Consider the following 20,679-nt stretch of genomic DNA (forward strand, 5'->3'; position numbering starts at 1 on the left):
AGGTTGGAGAACCATTTACAATTCAAACAGTCCTCAAAAGAAAGCAGGGGTAGCCATCCTTATATCAGATAAACTAAACTTTATCCTGAAGACTGTAGTGAGAGATGAAGAGGGACACTATATCATACTTAAAGGATCTATCCAACAAGAGGACTTAACAATCCTCAATATTTATGCCCCGAATGTGGGACCTCCCAAATATTTAAATCAATTAATAACTAAAGTGAAGAAATACTTAGGTAATAAAACACTTATACTTGGTGACTTCAATCTAGCGCTTTCTACACTTGATAGGTCTTCTAAACACAACATCTCCAAAGAAACGAGAGCTTTAAATGACACACTGGACCAGATGGATTTCACAGATATCTACAGAACTTTACATCCAAACTCAACTGAATACACATTCTTCTCAAGTGCACATGGAACTTTCTCCAGAATAGACACATACTGGGTCACAAATCGAGTCTGAATCGATACCAAAAGATTGGGAACATCCCCTGCATATTCGCAGACCATAATGCCTTGAAATTAGAACTAAATCACAACAAGATGTTTGGAAGGACGACAAACACGTGGAGGTTAAGGACCATCCTGCTAAAAGATGAAAGGGTCAACCAGGAAATTAAGGAAGAATTAAAAAGATTCATGGAAACTAATAAGAATGAAGATACAACCATTCAAAATCTTTGGGATGTAGCAAAAGCAGTCCTGAGGGGGAAATACATCGCAATACAAGCATCCGTTCAAAAACTGTAAAGAACTCAAATACAAAAGCTAACCTTACACATAAAGGAGCTAGAGAAAAAACAGCAAATAGATCCTACACCCAGTAGAAGAAGAGAGTTAACAAAGATTCGAGCAGAACTCAACTAAATCGAGACCAGAAGAACTGTGGAACAGACCAACAAAACCGGGAGTTGGTTCTTTGATAGAATTAATAAGATAGGTAAACCATTAGCCAGCCTTATTAAAAAGAAGAGAGAGAAGACTCAAATTAATAAAATCATGAATGAGAAAGGAGAAATCACTACCAACACCAAGGAAATACAATGATTTTAAAAACATATTATGAACAGCTATATGCCAATAAATTAGGCAATCTAGAAGAAATGGACGCATTCCTGGAAAGCCACAAACTACCAAAACTGAAACTGGAAGAAATAGAAAACCTGAGCCAGCCAATAACCAGGGAGGAAATTGAAGCAGTCATCCAAAACCTCCCAAGACACAAAAGTCCAGCGCCAGATGGCTTCCCAGGGGAATTCGATCAAATGTTTAAAGAAGAAACCATACCTATCCTACTAAAGCTGTTTGGAAAGATAGAAAGAGATGGAGTACTTCCAAATTCATTCTATGAGGCCAGCATCACCTTAATTCCAAAACCAGACAACGACCCCACCAAAAAGGAGAATTACAGACCAATATCCCTGATGAACGTGGATGCAAAAATTCTCAACAAGATACTAGCCAATAGGTTCCAACAGTACATTAAGAAAATTATTCACCATGACCAAGTAGGATTTATCCCCGGGACACAAGGCTAGTTCAACACTCGTAAAACAATCAATGTGATTCATCATATCAGCAAGAGAAAAACCAAGAACCATATGATCCTCTCATTAGATGCAGAGAAAGCTTTTGACAAAATACAGCATCCATTCCTGATCAAAACTCTTCAGAGCTTAGGGATAGAGGGAACATCCCTCAACATCCTAAAAGCCATCTACGAAAAGCCCACAGCAAATATCATTCTCAATGGGGAAGCACTGAGAACCTTTCCTCTAAGAACAGGAACAAGACAGGGATGTCCACTCTCACCACTGCTATTCAACATAGTACTGGAAGTCCTAGCCTCAGCAATCAGACAACAAAAAGACATTAAAGGCATTCAAATTGGCAAAGAACAAGTCAAACTCTCCCTCTTCACTGATGACAGGATACTCTACATAGAAAACCCAAAAGCCTCTACCCCAAGATTGCTAGAACTCATACAGCAATTTGGCAGTGTGGCAGGATACAAAACCAATGCCCAGAAATCAGTGACATTTCTATACACTAACAATGAGACTGAAGAAAGAGAAATTAAGGAGTCAATCCCATTTACAATTGCACCCAAAAGCATAAGATACCTAGGAATAAACCTAACCACAGAGGTAAAGGATCTATACCCTAAAAACTATAGAACACTTCTGAAAGAAATTGAGGAAGACACAAAGAGATGGGATAATATTCCATGCTCACGGATTGGCAGAATTAATATTGTGAAAATGTCAATGTTACCCAGGGCAATTTACACACTTAATGCAATCCCTATCAAAATACCATGGACTTTCTTCAGAGAATTAGAACAAATTATCTTAAGATTTGTGTGGAATCAGAAAAGACCCCGAATAGCCAGGGGAATTTTAAAAAAGAAAACTATAGCTGGGGGCATCACAATGCCAGATTTCAGGTTGTACTACGAAGCTGTGGTCATCAAGACACTGTGGTACTGGCACAAAAACAGACACATAGATCAATGGAACAGAATAGAGAATCCAGAAGTGGACCCTCAACTTTATGGTCAACTAATATTCGATAAAGGAGGAAAGACTATCCATTGGAAGAAAGACAGTCTCTTCAATAGATGGTGCTGGGAAAATTGGACATCCACATGTGAAGAATGAAACTAGACCACTCTCCTTCACCATACACAAAGATAAACTCAAAATGGATGAAAGATCTAAATGTGAGACAAGATTCCATCAAAATCCTAGAGGAGAACACAGGCAACACCCTTTTTGAACTCGGCCACAGTAACTTCTTGCAAGATACATCCATGAAGGCAAAAGAAACAAAAGCAAAAATGAACTATTGGGACTTCATCAAGATAAGAAGCTTTTGCACTGCAAAGGATACAGTCAACAAAACTCAAAGACAACCTACAGAATGGGAGAGGATATTTGCAAATGACATATCAGATAAAGGGCTAGTTTCCAAAATCTATAAAGAACTTCTTAAACTCAACACCAAAGAAACAAACAATCCAATCATGAAATGGGCAAAAGACATGAACAGAAATCTCACAGAGGAAGACATAGACATGGCCAACATGCACATGAGAAAATGCTCTGCATCACTTGCCATCAGGGAAATACAAATCAAAACCACAATGAGATACCACCTCACACCAGTGAGAATGGGGAAAATTAACAAGGCAGGAAACCACAAATGTTGGAGAGGATGCGGAGAAAAGGGAACCCTTCTTACACTGTTGGTGGGAATGTGAACTGGTGCAGCCACTCTGGAAACTGTGTGGAGGTTCCTCAAAGAGTTAAAAATAGACCTGCCCTACGACCCAGCAATTGCACTGTTGGGGATTTACCCCAAAGATACAGATGCAATGAAACGCCGGGACACCTGCACCCCGATGTTTCTAGCAGCAATGTCCACAATAGCCAAATTGTGGAAGGAGCCTCAGTGTCCATCGAAAGATGAATGGATAAAGAAGATGTGGTTTATGTATACAATGGAATATTCCTCAGCCATTAGAAACGACAAATACTCACCATTTGCTTCGACATGGATGGAACTGGAGGGTATTATGCTGAGTGAAGTAAGTCAATCGGAGAAGGACAAACATTATATGTTCTCATTCCTTTGGGGAATATAAAAAATAGTGAAAGGGAATAGAAGGGAAGGGAGAAGAAATGTGCGGGAATATCAGAAAGGGAGTCAGAAGATAAAGACTCCTTACTCTGGGAAATGAACTAGGGGTGGTGGAAGGGTGGGGGGGAGGGGATTTTTGGGTGACGGGCACTGAGGGGGGCAGTTGACGGGATGAGCACTGGGTGTTATTCTGTATGTTGGCAAATTGAACACCAATAAAAAAGAAATTTAGTATATAAAAATTGAGTGAAAGATACAGAGTTCCATATACCCCCACCCCAACATCCCACAGGAGAGAGGAGCATGTTTTACTGAACTTACACCAACACATTATAATCACCCTGAGTCGAGTTCACTCTTGTGCTGTACACTCAATAGGTTTGGACAAATGTATAATGACATGTATCCATCATAATAACATACAGAGTAGTTTCACTGCCCCAAAAACTCTCTGTGCTCCACCTATTCATCCTTCTCTCCCCCTCAGTACATGAATGATTCATCATCCTTCAACAAATAACGTTTTGTTCTTTCCTTCTATGCTGGGCATTTTCCAGGTACTGAGAATACACTGAAAAGCAAGACAGATAAAGGTCCTACTCTCAGTTGGGAGGAGCAAGATGGCGGAGGAGTAGGGTCTCCAAATCACCTGTCTCCACCAAACTACCTAGAAAACCTTCAAATTATCCTGAAAATCTATGAATTCGGCCTGAGATTTAAAGAGAGACCAGCTGGAATGCTACAGTGAGAAGAGTTCGCGCATCTATCAAGGTAGGAAGACGGGGAAAAAGAAATAAAGGAACAAAGGCCTCCAAGGGGGAGGGGCCCCGCGAGGAGCCGGGCTGAGGCCGGGGCGAGGGTCCCCAGGACAGGAGAGCCCCGTCCCGGAGGAGCAGGAGCTGCACCGACCTTCCCGGGGGAAAGGGGCTCGCGGGGAGGTGGAGCAGGACCCAGGAGGGCGGGGATGCCCTCGGGCTCCCGGGGACAGTAACAGCAACTGCGCGCCCAGGAGAGTGCGCCGAGCTCCCTAAGGGCTGCAGCGCGCACGGCGGGACCCAGCGGGACCCGGAGCAGCTCGGGGGGCTCGGGGGCGGCTCCGCGGAGGGGGCTGCGCGGCCCCGGGAGCAGCTCGGAGGGGCTCGGGCAGAGGAAGAGGCTCCGTGCAGAGGGGCCTGCGCGGTTCCAGGAGCAGCTCGGAGGGGCTCGGGCGGCGGCTCCGCGGAGGGGGCTGCGCGGCCCGGGAGCGCGAATCCACCAGCGCAGGCCCCGAGCACAGGGCGCCGGGACACAGCCCAGGATCCCGCCTCCTCTGGGACAGGCAGAGGCCGGGAGGGCCCAGGACAGCGAGGACGCTCCTGCCCCAGCTGAGCAGATCAGCGACCCCGCCCCGGAGCCTCCAGGCCCTGCAGACGGAGTTCCTGCCGGAGCTGAATCCAGGTTTCCAGAGCTGCCCCGCCACTGGGGCTGTTCCTCCTGCGGCCTCACGGGGTAAACAACCCCCACCGAGCCCTGCACCAGGCAGGGGCACAGCAGCTCCCCCAACTGCTAACACCTGAGAATCAGCACAACAGGCCCCTCCCCCAGAACACCAGCTAGACGGACAACTTCCAGGAGAAGCCAAGGGACTTAAAGTACGCAGAATCAGAAGATACTCCCCGGTGGTTCTTTTTTTGTTTGTTTTTGTTTTTGTTTTTGTTTTGTTTTGCTTTTTGATTTGTTTCCTTCCCCCACCCCCTTTTTTCTCCTTTCTTTTTCTTTCTCTTTTTCTTCTTTTTTTTTTTCGTTTTTTTTCTTTTTCTTCCCTTTTTTTTTCTCTTTCTCTTTTCTTTCCTTCTTTCTCTCCTCTCTTTTTCTCTTTTTCCCAATACAACTTGCTTTTGGCCACTCTGCACTGAGCAAAATGACTAGAAGGAAAACCTCACCTCAAAAGAAAGAATCAGAAACAGACCTCTCTCCCACAGAGTTACAAAATCTGGATTACAATTCAATGTCAGAAAGCCAATTCAGAAGCACTATTATACAGCTACTGGTGGCTCTAGAAAAAAGTATAAAGGACTCAAGAGACTTCATGACTGCAGAATTTAGAGCTAATCAGGCAGAAATTAAAAATCAATTGAATGAGATGCAATCCAAACTAGAAGTCCTAACGACGAGGGTTAACGAGGTGGAAGAACGAGTGAGTGACCTAGAAGACAAGTTGATAGCAAAGACGGAAACTGAGGAAAAAAGAGACAAACAATTAAAAGACCATGAAGATAGATTAAGGGAAATAAACGACAGCCTGAGGAAGAAAAACCTACGTTTAATTGGGGTTCCAGAGGGCGCCGAAAGGGACAGAGGGCCAGAATATGTATTTGAACAAATTCTAGCTGAAAACTTTCCTAATCTGGGAAGGGAAACAGGCATTCAGATCCAGGAAATAGAGAGATCCCCCCCTAAAATCAATAAAAACCGTTCAACACCTCGACATTTAATTGTGAAGCTTGCAAATTCCAAAGATAAAGAGAAGATCCTTAAAGCAGCAAGAGACAAGAAATCCCTGACTTTTATGGGGAGGAGTATTAGGGTAACAGCAGACCTCTCCACAGAGACCTGGCAGGCCAGAAAGGGCTGGCAGGATATATTCAGGGTCCTAAATGAGAAGAACATGCAACCAAGAATACTTTATCCAGCAAGGCTCTCATTCAAAATGGAAGGAGAGATAAAGAGCTTCCAAGACAGGCAGCAACTAAAAGAATATGTGACCTCCAAACCAGCTCTGCAAGAAATTTTAAGGGGGCCTCTTAAAATTCCCCTTTAAGAAGAAGTTCAGTGGAACAGTCCACAAAAACAAAGACTGAATAGATATCATGATGACACTAAACTCATATCTCTCAATAGTAACTCTGAATGTGAACGGGCTTAATGACCCCATCAAAAGGCGCAGGGTTTCAGACTGGATAAAAAAGCAGGACCCATCTATTTGCTGTCTACAAGAGACTCATTTTAGACAGAAGGACACCTACAGCCTGAAAATAAAAGGTTGGAGAACCATTTACCATTCGAATGGTCCTCAAAAGAAAGCAGGGGTAGCCATCCTTATATCAGATAAACTAAAATTTACCCCAAAGACTGTAGTGAGAGATGAAAAGGGACACTATATCATACTTAAAGGATCTATTCAACAAGAGGACTTAACAATCCTCAATATATATGCCCCGAATGTGGGAGCTGCCAAATATATAAATCAATTATTAACCAAAGTGAAGAAATACTTAGATAATAATACACTTATACTTGGTGACTTCAATCTAGCTCTTTCTATACTCGATAGGTCTTCTAAGCACAACATCTCCAAAGAAACGAGAGCTTTAAATGATACACTGGACCAGATGGATTTCACAGATATCTACAGAACTTTACATCCAAACTCAACTGAATACACATTCTTCTCAAGCGCACATGGAACTTTCTCCAGAATAGACCACATATTGGGTCACAAATCGGGTCTGAACCGATACCAAAAGATTGGGATTGTCCCCTGCATATTCTCGGACCATAATGCCTTGAAATTAGAACTAAATCACAACAAGAAGTTTGGAAGGACCTCAAACACATGGAGGTTAAGGACCATCCTGCTAAAAGATAAAAGGGTCAACCAGGAAATTAAGGAAGAATTAAAAAGATTCATGGAAACTAATGAGAATGAAGATACAACCGTTCAAAATCTTTGGGATGCAGCAAAAGCAGTCCTAAGGGGGAAATACATCGCAATACAAGCATCCATTCAAAAACTGGAAAGAACTCAAATACAAAAGCTAACCTTACACATAAAGGAGCTAGAGAAAAAACAGCAAATAGATCCTACACCCAAGAGAAGAAGGGAGTTAATAAAGATTCGAGCAGAACTCAACGAAATCGAGACCAGAAGAACTGTGGAACAGATCAACAGAACCAGGAGTTGGTTCTTTGAAAGAATTAATAAGATAGATAAACCATTAGCCAACCTTATTAAAAAGAAGAGAGAGAAGACTCAAATTAATAAAATCATGAATGAGAAAGGAGAGATCACTACCAACACCAAGGAAATACAAACGATTTTAAAAACATATTATGAACAGCTATACGCCAATAAATTAGGCAATCTAGAAGAAATGGACGCATTCCTGGAAAGCCACAAACTACCAAAACTGGAACAGGAAGAAATAGAAAACCTGAACAGGCCAATAACCAGGGAGGAAATTGAAGCAGTCATCAAAAACCTCCCAAGACACAAGAGTCCAGGGCCAGATGGCTTCCCAGGAGAATTTTATCAAACGTTTAAAGAAGAAATCATACCTATTCTCCTAAAGCTGTTTGGAAAGATAGAAAGAGATGGAGTGCTTCCAAATTCGTTCTATGAAGCCAGCATCACCTTAATTCCAAAGCCAGACAAAGACCCCGCCAAAAAGGAGAATTACAGACCAATATCCCTGATGAACATGGATGCAAAAATTCTCAACAAGATACTGGCCAATAGGATCCAACAGTACATTAAGAAAATTATTCACCATGACCAAGTAGGATTTATCCCTGGGACACAAGGCTGGTTCAACACCCGTAAAACAATCAATGTGATTCATCATATCAGCAAGAGAAAAACCAAGAACCATATGATCCTCTCATTGGATGCAGAGAAAGCATTTGACAAAATACAGCATCCATTCCTGATCAAAACTCTTCAGAGTGTAGGGATAGAGGGAACATTCCTCGACATCTTAAAAGCCATCTATGAAAAGCCCACAGCAAATATCATTCTCAATGGGGAAGCACTGGGAGCCTTTCCCCTAAGATCAGGAACAAGACAGGGATGTCCACTCTCACCACTGCTGTTCAACATAGTACTGGAAGTCCTAGCCTCAGCAATCAGACAACAAAAAGACATTAAAGGCATTCAAATTGGCAAAGAAGAAGTCAAACTCTCCCTCTTCGCCGATGACATGATACTCTACATAGAAAACCCAAAAGTCTCCACCCCAAGATTGCTAGAACTCATACAGCAATTCGGTAGCGTGGCAGGATACAAAATCAATGCCCAGAAGTCAGTGGCATTTCTATACACTAACAATGAGACTGAAGAAAGAGAAATTAAGGAGTCAATCCCATTTACAATTGCACCCAAAAGCATAAGATACCTAGGAATAAACCTCACCAAAGAAGTAAAGGATCTATACCCTCAAAACTATAGAACACTTCTGAAAGAAATTGAGGAAGACACAAAGAGATGGAAAAATATTCCATGCTCATGGATTGGCAGAATTAATATTGTGAAAATGTCAATGTTACCCAGGGCAATATACACGTTTAATGCAATCCCTATCAAAATACCATGGACTTTCTTCAGAGAGTTAGAACAAATTATTTTAAGATTTGTGTGGAATCAGAAAAGACCCCGAATAGCCAGGGGAATTTTAAAAAAGAAAACCATATCTGGGGGCATCACAATGCCAGATTTCAGGTTGTACTACAAAGCTGTGGTCATCAAGACAGTGTGGTACTGGCACAAAAACAGACACATAGATCAGTGGAACAGAATAGAGAATCCAGAAGTGGACCCTGAACTTTATGGGCAACTAATATTCGATAAAGGAGGAAAGACTATCCATTGGAAGAAAGACAGTCTCTTCAATAAATGGTGCTGGGAAAATTGGACATCCACATGCAGAAGAATGAAACTAGACCACTCTCTTTCACCATACACAAAGATAAACTCAAAATGGATGAAAGATCTAAATGTGAGACAAGATTCCATCAAAATCCTAGAGAAGAACACAGACAACACCCTTTTTGAACTCGGCCATAGTAACTTCTTGCAAGATACATCCACGAAGGCAAAAGAAACAAAAGCAAAAATGAACTATTGGGACTTCATCAAGATAAGAAGCTTTTGCACAGCAAAGGATACAGTCAACAAAACTCAAAGACAACCTACAGAATGGGAGAAGATATTTGCAAATGACATATCAGACAAAGGGCTAGTTTCCAAGATCTATAAAGAACTTATTAAACTCAACACCAAAGAAACAAACAATCCAATCATGAAATGGGCAAAAGACATGAACAGAAATCTCACAGAGGAAGACATAGACATGGCCAACATGCATATGAGAAAATGCTCTGCATCACTTGCCATCAGGGAAATACAAATCAAAACCACAATGAGATACCACCTCACACCAGTGAGAATGGGGAAAATTAACAAGGCAGGAAACAACAAATGTTGGAGAGGATGCGGAGAAAAGGGAACCCTCATACACTGTTGGTGGGAATGTGAACTGGTGCAGCCACTCTGGAAAACTGTGTGGAGGTTCCTCAAACAGTTAAAAATAGACCTGCCCTACGACCCAGCAATTGCACTGTTGGGGATTTACCCCAAAGATACAAATGCAATGAAACGCCGGGACACCTGCACCCCGATGTTTATAGCAGCAATGGCCACGATAGCCAAACTGTGGAAGGAGCCTCGGTGTCCAACGAAAGATGAATGGATAAAGAAGATGTGGTTTATGTATACAATGGAATATTACTCAGCTATTAGAAATGACAAATACCCACCATTTGCTTCAACGTGGATGGAACTGGAGGGTATTATGCTGAGTGAAGTAAGTCAGTCGGAGAAGGACAAACATCATATGTTCTCATTCATTTGGGGAATATAAATAATAGTGAAAGGGAAAATAAGGGAAGGGAGAAGAAATGTGTGGGAAATATCAGAAAGGGAGACAGAACGTAAAGACTGCTAACTCTGGGAAACGAACTAGGGGTGGTAGAAGGGGAGGAGGGCGGGGGGTGGGAGTGAATGGGTGACGGGCACTGGGTGTTATTCTGTATGTTAGTAAATTGAACACCAATAAAAAAAAAATAAAATAAAATAAATAAAATAAAATAAATAAATAAATAAATGCTAATTAAAAAAAAAAAAAAAAAAAAAGGTCCTACTCTCAGGAAATTTGTATTCTAGAGGCCGAGATAGAAATAAACAGGAGAACAAATAAATAAATGAGGCAAATTAAATACAGTGAACTGTCAGGGACTATTCCAGGAAAGTGTAGGGTTGGGAACAGATGGAGGATCAAGGAAGGCCCTAGAAGAAGGTGTGACATTTTACTAAACCTCCACTGATAAATAAATACATGCATACATATATATAACAATGCCAACTGCACAGGGGCTCCTGGTTGGCTCAGCTGGAAAAGCATGCAACTCTTGATCTTGGGGTTGTGAGTTCGAGCCCCATGTTGGGTATAGCGATTACTGAAAAATAAATAAAACTTAAAAGAAATGCCAACTGTGCAAAGGTCTAGGGAAAGAGCCCTGCAAGCAGAGACAGAAGCAAGTATAAAGGCACTAAAGTAGGGCAAATGTGGCACTTCCAAGGAAGGAACAGCAGAGAGGCCAACAAGTGTGGGGTACCTGGATGAAATAGGATGGCAGGATTTGAGCCCAGGGCTGCCAGTCCTGTAGGGTCTTACGGGCAAAGCAAGTTCATGTTTCTTCCTCAGAGTGATTTTTTTATGTTGAAAACATAAAAACCAATGGCAACCCTATTGGTTGCCCCACTAAAAGGAATCAGGGCCCATGAGTGACCCAAAATGACCCCCATAAAGGATAACTGACAATGGACCAGCTCTGTGACTTCAGCTACATTCCATCTGCCCTCTGGGGGCAAGAGAGTTGAGGATTGCCAATGTGGGAGAAAATCTTAGCTGCCCATGACCCTATGTCCTTCAAGAATAGCTGGGTACTTAGCATCAAAACTCTAAAAGTCAACGTGAGCTCCAGCCTTAAAAAAGGATCTACCTTCTGGCTCTGACACTTCTAAAAGCAGTCCAAAGCAACAATTCCCCTTAGTCTGGGGATACCTCCATGCACCTCTGACACTCAGATTTTCATCTCCTGTACTCAGAGACAGAGCCCTTGGAGGACAATAAATCCCCTAACTTGAGGCAGAAGAAAAATCAAGATGGCTCCGGAACATTCTGTGGTTGCCAGAAAATAAGAGATTTTCAAAGGCGTCAGACGAAGGACTATTAAATGACAAAGGAACGAAATGTAAACAGACCACCACAGTCAATCAGCAACAACTTCAGCATTTAATAATAATAAATATAGTACAACTGCCACTTCACAAGTTGAATCTGCAAAGGGCCACAAGTTCATGATATCAAAACACAAAAGGTAAATTAATACAAAACATATAAAACCAATAAAGAATAAAATGAAACAGCAGACAAAACCAGTCACGAATTAGAGTCAACAAAGGATGAAATATAGCCTACTAGAGAATCCTTCCTTCATTAACTTTAATGAACTGGGCCCTGTGTCGGCTTGATCACGACTGAATCACTTCACCAAGAGGAGACACATCCTTGACCCCTCGCGTGTAAACAGGAAGGAGTGGCCAAGGCAGACAGTGCTGGAAAGAGCAGAAATCCCCCAGCACCCTTGCTCACAGGATAACCAGGCAGCAGGAAAGCTCACCCGCTAGAGGGCACAGATGACCAGACAAGATAACTAATTAAAAAGAGGGCCAAAAGTATTTACAAAAACTAGGTAATTAGAGAAACGTGTAACCCGAAGATTCTTTCTCTCCTCCCAAAGGGAGAAAAACCCTCTGGATGACCCACTCACCATGTTCAGATTCAAGTGGAACACAAATGGATTTCTAAATATGCCAAGAAACCAGGCTGGCACAGGAGGCACTGCCGGGAGCTGTGCTAAACTGAAGGCTATCCCGACTGCTGAGAAAGAGGCTATGTCTCAAGGCGCGAGGCAGAGCTACGCGGACCGCACAGAGCAGCTCCAAGAGAAACTCGCGTGAGGCAAACACGCTGAGGAAGGCCCTCTAAAATCATCTAACGTGCATCCGAGGCCCAGTGTGGTGGGCACCCAGCAGGCATTCCCACCTGCTCTGTGCCCCTTACATGTGGGGACACCGTGACCCACCCACAGCGACCTCACGTTCCCATGGATGGTGGTCAAAGGCACTCAGCTGCCTCGAGAACTGGGAGCATTGCAGAAGCAGGATGTGTTCAAATGTGGATCAACAGCAACGAGTACAGTGGGACACACCAGGTCCTGGAGCACAGGCCTGCTGCTGAGGGAGGCTCCCGTCGGGAGTGTGGGCTGTGGACACAGGCAAAGCCTCTCCTGCAGCCCACGGAGAAGGGTGAGGCTGCGGGGAGATGGCACTGGCTCCAGGGCAGGGGTTCCCACCCAGCCTGTCCCACAGAGGATGCGATATGGACGCAGTGCTCCAGGACAGCCCCCACCACAGGCAACTACCCGGCCAAGGTGTCAGAGTGTGGAGCGAGAGCCCTGCAGGGCCCGAGTGCTTGGGGCCCCTTCCTCGGGCACAGGCCATGAGAGTGGCTGGGCAGGGGGACCGAGCCCACCTGGCTGCCAGTCACATGAGTCTATAAAGGTCACTGACCTTCCAGATGCCTCTCAGGGGTCCGTCCCATCGGTTGTATGCATCCCAGTGAGTCAAGGAGAAGCTGACCTTGAATCCAAGGCCTTCTGGGCACTCCAGAGCACGTCAGGTCTGAGACCTGGTCACCAGTACCTCATACACGCTAGTGCTCACTGCAAGCCAGGAGGCAGGGCCACTCCTAACTACTCACTGAACAATCATTTCCACTCAGCAGCCCGCTCCCTGGCTGTGAGGTCGAAGTGCCTCTGGGCTTCACGGGGGACGGGCTTCAGTGGAAGCACCCTGGGGCCTACCTGAGGGTCTGAAATCCAGCTCTTTCCTTTCCTAGATGCGGGTCCTTGGAAAAGTTCGATTTCTGTTAAATGGGGACCACAGCGCCGACTTCAGAGTTGTGAAGATTAAGCGTAATAATGCCTTTGTATCACAAGACACCTGGCCCGTCCCACCCTCAGTCCAAACCCCTCAAAGTCCGAAAGTTTCAGACCAGTGTTTCTCAGACTACAGCTGCATCAAAAGCACTTGTAGTACCGCCCCTCCCCTCGGTAGTTTCTGGGGGAGAGGGAGCAGCGGGCGTACCTGAACAAGACCTGCGCACTCCTCACGGCCTGGACGCCCCCCTGCCACCCGCAAGGGCGTGGCACCCCTCCCCCCCCACCCCCCCGGCCCTGGGTTTGCCTCTGTGGGTCTCAGGTGCCTCGTCCAGCGCTGCCCCTGCCTTGGTCCTTACCTGGCTACCTCCTCAGGCGCCGCCTCCGCCCTGGGTCCCCCGGGACCACTTTTTCTTCCCCTTCCCGGTTTTACCTTACATCACCGTACCTCCCGGCCCCGGGCCTCCCCTCTAACACCCCGGCTCTCGGTTTCCCAGGTCCTCCGCGTTCCCCAAGCCCCGAGCCTCCCCGGGGTGCCCAGCCGGGCCCCGCGATCCCCCGGAGCGGTCCTTCCTCTCCGGCGCCTCCCCCACCCCGGGCTCCACCCGGCGCTTCGCGTGGACCTCTCCTGAGTGCCACCCCCGCCACCCCGCCCGCCCTCGGAACTCCCCCCCTTGGACCCCACCCCCGGTTTACCCCGGACTTCGCGCGCCTCTGTCCCCGCCCGCATCGGGCGCAGGGCCGGCTTACCGGATCCCTCCCGGCGGGGCGCGGGGCGCGGGGGAAAGGGGGAAAGGGGGAGGCAGGGCTTGTGTAGCCTCCCCTCCGGGCGGGACGGCGCGGGGCGGGGCGCGGGGGGCGGGGCGGGGCGGGGCGGGGCGGGGCGGGCGCGCGGGGAGAAAGGGGGAAGCAGGGCTTGTGTAGCCTCCCCTCCGGGCGGGGCGGTGCGGGGGGCGGGGCGGGGCGGGGCGGGCGCGCGGGGGGAAAGGGGGAAGCAGGGCTTGTGTAGCCTCCCCTCCGGGCGGGACGGCGCGGGGCGGGGCGCGGGGGGCGGGGCGGGGCGGGCGCGCGGGGGAAAGGGGGAAGCAGGGCTTGTGTAGCCTCCCCTCCCGGCGGGGCGGGGCGGGGCGGGGCGGGGGGCGGCGCGGGGGGCGGGGCGGGGCGGGGCGGGGCGGGCGCGCGGGGGAAAGGGGGAGGCAGGGCTTGTGCAGCCTCCCCTCCCGGCGGGGCGGGGCGGGGCGGGGCGGGGCGGGCCCCCAGTGGGACAGTCGCGCCGGCCCGTCCAGAGCGCGGAGGGCAGGGCGGTGCAGAGCCCCGCCCCGGGCCGCAGAGCGCGGAAGCAGGAGTCACCCGCAGGTCGGGCTCCCCCAGGCTGAGCGCGCTGAGCTCCCCTCGTCGTGTGTTGCAGGGAATCATCCGAGGCTTGGTTTCCAAAGAAGAAAACCGACTCTCGGGCTGTGAAACATCCCGGAGGAAAGGGGGCTGGAGGATCCCGCCTTTAGAGGAAGTGTGCAGACTGTGCACACTGGCCATTCCCAAGGAATGGATGCTTCGCCGGCAGCCCCTGCCCCACTAAGTCTCCAGGAACAGCGTTTTCTTCTTGCGGTGACCTCTTTATTGTAGAAATGTTCACACATGCAAAAGTATGGCAGTAAACTGATCCCACACACCCGTGGTCAGCTTCCATCATGGTCTGCCTCCTGCCTTTTTGTTCCCGTCTATATCCCTCCCCACACACATCTTCCCTGCCCCCCCACCAGAGTAACTTTAAGACATTCCAGCAAACATATTTCACCTTTAAACACTTGAGTATGTTTATCTAATCTATCAATGTTTGTTTTTTCAAACATCCCCATAATATCGCACCTAACAAAAAAAAAAAAAAAGCAATACCCAGTCTGGTTCTACTTTCCCAGATGACTCAAAGATGTCTTGACTGCCGGCCTCTTCTAACCAAGATCTAAAGAGGGATGAGAGATTGTGGAGGGAGAAAGCCCCAGGTAAAGTTCACCCTCATGGTTTGAGCCAGAACATGAGTCCAACCACAGGATAGTCCAAAACAGGGGTGGAAATGCATTGACAAGTGAAAAGCTAAATATTTAACAAGATTTAGTACTACATTATATTACTTCAGCAAAGACAACTCTGTGTATAAGGAGGGCCTCTGGATATAGGCCATCTTGCCCAATCCCTGGTTTGTATGGCCTACACACCTCTGTACACAGCTAGGCTTCAGGGCCCAGCCATCCCCTGACACCTCCTGCCCTCCCCACCGAAAGAGGGATCAAGTCCACCAGCAGCCAGGCCAGTAACCCTACCCTAACCTTTCCAGATCAAGCTCCCAACTCCCCAGGATCTGGGAATTCTGAGTGACTCTAAGCCCACTTCCAGAATGTATACCCACCCAGATCAGTGCCTAGAGAAGGAACAGGCTGGGGGCACACCTGTATCTTTACATAGGAGTCCGAGGATTCTACACTTGAACCCAGCCTCCCGAATTGCTATGGAGCTACATTTGTCAAGGCCAGACAAGAAAAACAATTCAACTCTACAGCCATGTTTTATATGCCTATGTCGTTAAACATATGGTTTGTGTGCCCCCATCGGTAATCTTGCTCTGGGCTCTGTAACTTTTGAGATGGGCTTATCTTGTTTCAGTATAGCTATGGGTACAGGAAACATTTTATTTCCTACTTAACTCTAATGCGAGAAAAATAAAACAACAAAAGTGTCTTGATGAATGGCAACTAACAGTTGAACTCAGTTGTAAAGAAACCACAGGGAGAATGTAGCATTCTTGCAAAGGGCGCAGCCTCAGCTAAGCTCCAAAGGACAATTGCCATGCTAGGACCCAAGGACCCATTCCTTACGGCCTTGGTACATGGCAGGTGGTGTGCACCAGGTCCTAGCTCGTGCCTCATTCTCTTCTCATTTACAGCATTTATAAGTGCCCAGAGTACTGCCTCAGGAGTCTGCAGGCCTATCTGAATTTTAAGCAGAGAGTAGCTTTTGCACAGAGCTACTATGCCAAAACGTAGTCCTGGGATGGAAATTTAAGATATATAGACCTCACTACTTACAAAATGACATTTGTAAATAATAAAGTTTTATACAATGTTAGAGGATATTGTGGACTGAATTATGTTGGTTCCCTCCACCCCCAAATTTGTATAGTAAAGCCCTAATCCTCAATGTGACTTCTTGGATATAGGGCCTCTAGGAATACAATAAAGGTTAAATGAGGTCTTATGGGCAGCACTTTGACCAGATAGGACTGGTATCCCAACAACTAGGGGAAGAAACTCAAGAACTGGCTCGCTCTCTCTCTCACTCCCTCCCTCTCTGTGCCCACAGAGAAGAGGCCATGTGAAGACCCAGCAATATGGTGGCCATCTACAAGCCAGGAAGAGGATCTCACCAGAAACCAATCCTGTTGGCATCTTTAGCTTGGACTTCAAGCTCCAGACCTCTGAGAAATCAATTTCTATGGGTTAGGCCACTGGGTCTGTAACACTTTGTTGTGCGGCCTGAGCTGGATAATTGCAAGGGATCAATGACTTCACAAGCTGTGCTTAGGAACAGGATGAACCTCAGTTTTCTCATCTGTGAAGTGGTGTTAATATTAGTGCCTACCTCGGAGAGTTGAGGACGGAAGGAAGCTGTCAACATAAGGCCCTCAGCACAGTGCCTCGCCTGTGGTGAGGGCTTCACATGTTTCCTGCTACCGTGTTTTTACTATTGAAGCTCTGACAGGACACACCACAAGCAGGGGCTGATTCCAGGCATATGGCTGGACCATTGCAGGAGGCTTGGGGCACAAGTTGGGCCTTACCCTGCCCACAGCTTTTCTTATGTCTGTCCCAGCTTCCTGCTGTACCTCTGCCACCACAGCACCCATCCTTCATTCCCAGCCAGGCCTTGTCTTCCCCAGATGGCCTTCAGCTTGGTGGCAGCAGCCCCAGTTCAAGGCCTGCCCTGGCCCCCACCCTGCCCCTCCAGGGTCCATGTGATGGGCTAGCCAAGCCCTGACCCTGACTACCCCTCCGCCCAGAGCAGAGGGGTGTGCCCCACCCCACAGGTTGACCCCATAAAATGAATTTGAAGTTTAAGGCCTTGACTGCCATCCCACAACAAGCCTGCCTGCCCCTGGGCCATCCCTGCAGAGACCACACCTTGCAGCCGGGTCAGCCTCCTGTCCAGTCCTGTCCTTGTAAAGTTGCCCCTGCGATGGCTCCCTGAGCCTCTGCTCGGTTTGTCCTCCCCTGAGAAAGTCAAGCGCATGCCCCTTAGCCTCCTTCCTCCCAACCCCGCAATGCCTCTTAACTATGTAATTGTGCTATATTATCTCTTAGACTATGTATTACTTCTTAGACTATAAGGAGAATCTGTCCATCTCTGAACATATCCACTAGTATATATTAGACACTTGCTTTAAGTTACCTCCCTCCCAGCCCCCAGAAGTGACCTTGCAATGAGAACCCAAGTGCAAGTAGTTTATCTGGGAGGTGATCCCAGGGAGGTGGGGAGGTGAGGCAGGGAAAGGAGGGCAGTCAATAAAGTTTCATTACCAAGCAAGTTACCACTGAGGGCAACTCAGTCCTGTCTGGACCTCTGGGAACCTCAGACATACCCCTCCTGCAGGGGATCCAAATCCTAGCTTCTGCCAAGTTTTATGGGTTTAGAGGCTACTTCCAGGGCACAATAGAGTGCTGGCCCCTCAGGCCTGATGAACTGTCAGACAAGGTGGGCCAGGTGGCTCCCACAGGCAGGGAAAGCCCTCTTAGGCATCACTGCTGGCCCACATGAGGAAGTCAGGCAGGTGTGCCCAGGGATGGAGGGGAACCTAAGTGGGACATCTGCAGCACTGGAAAGACATTTACTGGTTGAGGAAAATGAAAAGGTGCAATGATGGAGAACAGAAGTCTGATTCCCAGCCACTCACTCTGAATGCAGATGGCTGTCTGCCCATCAGTGCTAACCCTTGGAGCAAGCCCATGAGGGGAATGTCACCTGCCTTTTTATGGATGAGGAAACTGAGGTCCCAAAGAGCTATTCCACTTGCTCAAGGTCACAGCCTTGAGAGACAGAGCCAGGATTCACACTCTGTTCTGACTGAATCTGAAGATGACTAGACTACCGCTCTCAAACAAAAAAACAAGTGAATGAATGCATGAACAAATGCGTGCTTATAAGGGAGATGCTCTGGTTCATCTAATGTCCCAGTTCAAAGATGACTGCTCAGTGGATTAGCTGCTTTTTGATATTAAATTTATAATATCAGATTTGCACAGGAAACAGTAAAGTTCCAAGGAATGAAATTTGGTCTGTGATGATGATGAAGATATTTCCAGATCACTTGGGGCCTTCCCCTCACGGTTCCCTGCTTGGCATGCTGAGTAACCCAGGGCTGGCTTAGTGTGCACCACCCCTGCCTGTCCACCCACACCCAAGGGCCATTCTGTGCTTCACTCACATGTGGAGAAGTGGGCCATTGTTCTTGTTTGTCCTGCCAAATCAGTGACCCCATTCCAGAGCTCTGCAGGGAACTAATGGAGATTTAGTGACAGCAGGAAGAACCACACAGGTCTCGAAGTGGCTCGGGAATGCAGTAGTTCTCTCTGCCCTGGGCCCAGACCACCGCCGTTGCACCAACAGCGACCAGGAAGGAAGACAGCGCCACTGCACGGAACCCTCTTGCAATTTGCAAAAGCACAAACATGAACAAGTGTTCATGCTGTAATGGAAATAGTACCTTGCACTTTACTAGGACATTCCAACACATGCTCACATGCACGATGTCATAGAATCATTGTGACAGACTGGAGGCAGGAGGCTTGCCCACCAGGGAGTGTCCGGCAGCGCTGCATTTACAATGCAAGGGGTGCTCATGTCTCTGTTAGAAAACATCCTTACAGCAGACCTGCGGCTTCTCCACCCCCCAAATTACTTAACAGCCAGGGATGGACTTGTTGCCTTTGCTGAGAATCATGCAAGGGGACTTACAGTACTGGGTAGGGGCATGGACTCGGGGTTGGCCTCCGTGAAGCTGCCGGTTCTCCCTCCAGGTGGAAGTGTCGGGAGCAACTAGGCCAACATTCTGGATCCTGCAGGCCAGGAGATGCGAGAGGGAACAGCCCCCCAGAGGAGGATAGCACACGCAGCTGCTGCCACGTCAGGGCTCATAAGACCGTGAGACACAACATCCAGGCTGCTGGGAAGATGCCTCAAGGCCCCAGGTCTTAGAAGGAAGGCCTAAGGTCACTGAGCCCGCCACTAAAAATAGTCCCACAAGTTCTGCTGACTTCACTATAAAAAGGAACTGGCAAAGGGTCATCCACTCACCAAATATGAGAGCCTGAGGAAAGCCTACCTCCTCCTCACCTGGGAGATGCAGACCATTTGCTCTCTAAGGCCCAAGAAGCCTGGGCCCCCTCCATGCCTGGAGGCTAGCAGTGTATCAAAAAGATGAAGGAATGTCAAAACCAGGATTACAAAATTTGTGGTGTGTTTTAAATATTAATATGGAACACGTTAATGCTGAAAAATATAATGTAACATAATTGAGCTAGGATTAAGGCATGGTAGGATTTATCAAAATTCTAAATTGTAGAGTATGTAGTACAAGGACACAGATATACTTGTATAATGTGCATCTTCTTCTGGCTGCCAAGTGACATATCAGCCCTGAGCCCCCTTATGTGCCATCGTTATTAAAAAGTCTATGTTGGGGTGCCTGGGTGGCTCAGTCAGTTAAGCACCTGCCTTTGCCTTTGGTCATGATCCCAGGATCTTGGGGTGGAGCCCTGCATTGGTCTCCCTGCTCAGCAGGGAGCCTGCCTCTCACTCCCCTCAACCCCTACTCATGCACTCTCACTCTCTATCTCAAATAAGTAAACTCTTTAAAAAAAATAAAAAGTTTATGGGAGAGTTAGTTTGGGGAGATGAGTAGGTTCTGGAGATGGATAGTGCTGACGGTCATACAACAATGTAAATATGCTTGATGCCACTGAACTGCATGCTTCAAAGTGGTTAATATGCCGGGGCCCTAGGTGGTACAGTCTGTTAAGCATTGGATTCTTGCTCTCAGCTCAGATCCTGATCTCAGGCTCATGAGGTCGAGCCCCATTGGGCTCCATGCTCAATGCAGAATCTGCTTCCATCCCTCTCCCTCCCTGCTGCCCCTGTGTACTCTGTCTCTCTCAAATGAAT

At 47.2% G+C, this 20,679-nt stretch overlaps 1 protein-coding gene across 7 annotated transcripts in view; it reads right to left on the bottom strand.

Moving 5' to 3' along the window:
• The window catches only part of SLC41A3 (solute carrier family 41 member 3), a 90,758-nt gene extending 76,445 nt beyond the window's left edge, over positions 1-14,313 (bottom strand). For 4 of the 7 annotated variants that reach the window (XM_038565424.1, XM_038565423.1, XM_038565426.1 and 1 more), the window contains exon 1: positions 14,221-14,313. The gene's annotated coding sequence lies outside the window, so the exon portion shown is untranslated. Of the gene's footprint in view, positions 1-13,395; positions 13,438-13,829; positions 13,979-14,166 lie in introns of those variants that run through there. The other 3 variants (XM_038565418.1, XM_038565419.1, XM_038565420.1) reach the window with 3 other exon arrangements.
• Positions 14,314-20,679: the final 6,366 nt, after the last annotated feature.

Source organism: Canis lupus, chromosome 20 (genome assembly GCF_011100685.1).
Source record: "Canis lupus familiaris isolate Mischka breed German Shepherd chromosome 20, alternate assembly UU_Cfam_GSD_1.0, whole genome shotgun sequence".
Lineage (NCBI taxonomy): Eukaryota > Metazoa > Chordata > Mammalia > Carnivora > Canidae > Canis > Canis lupus.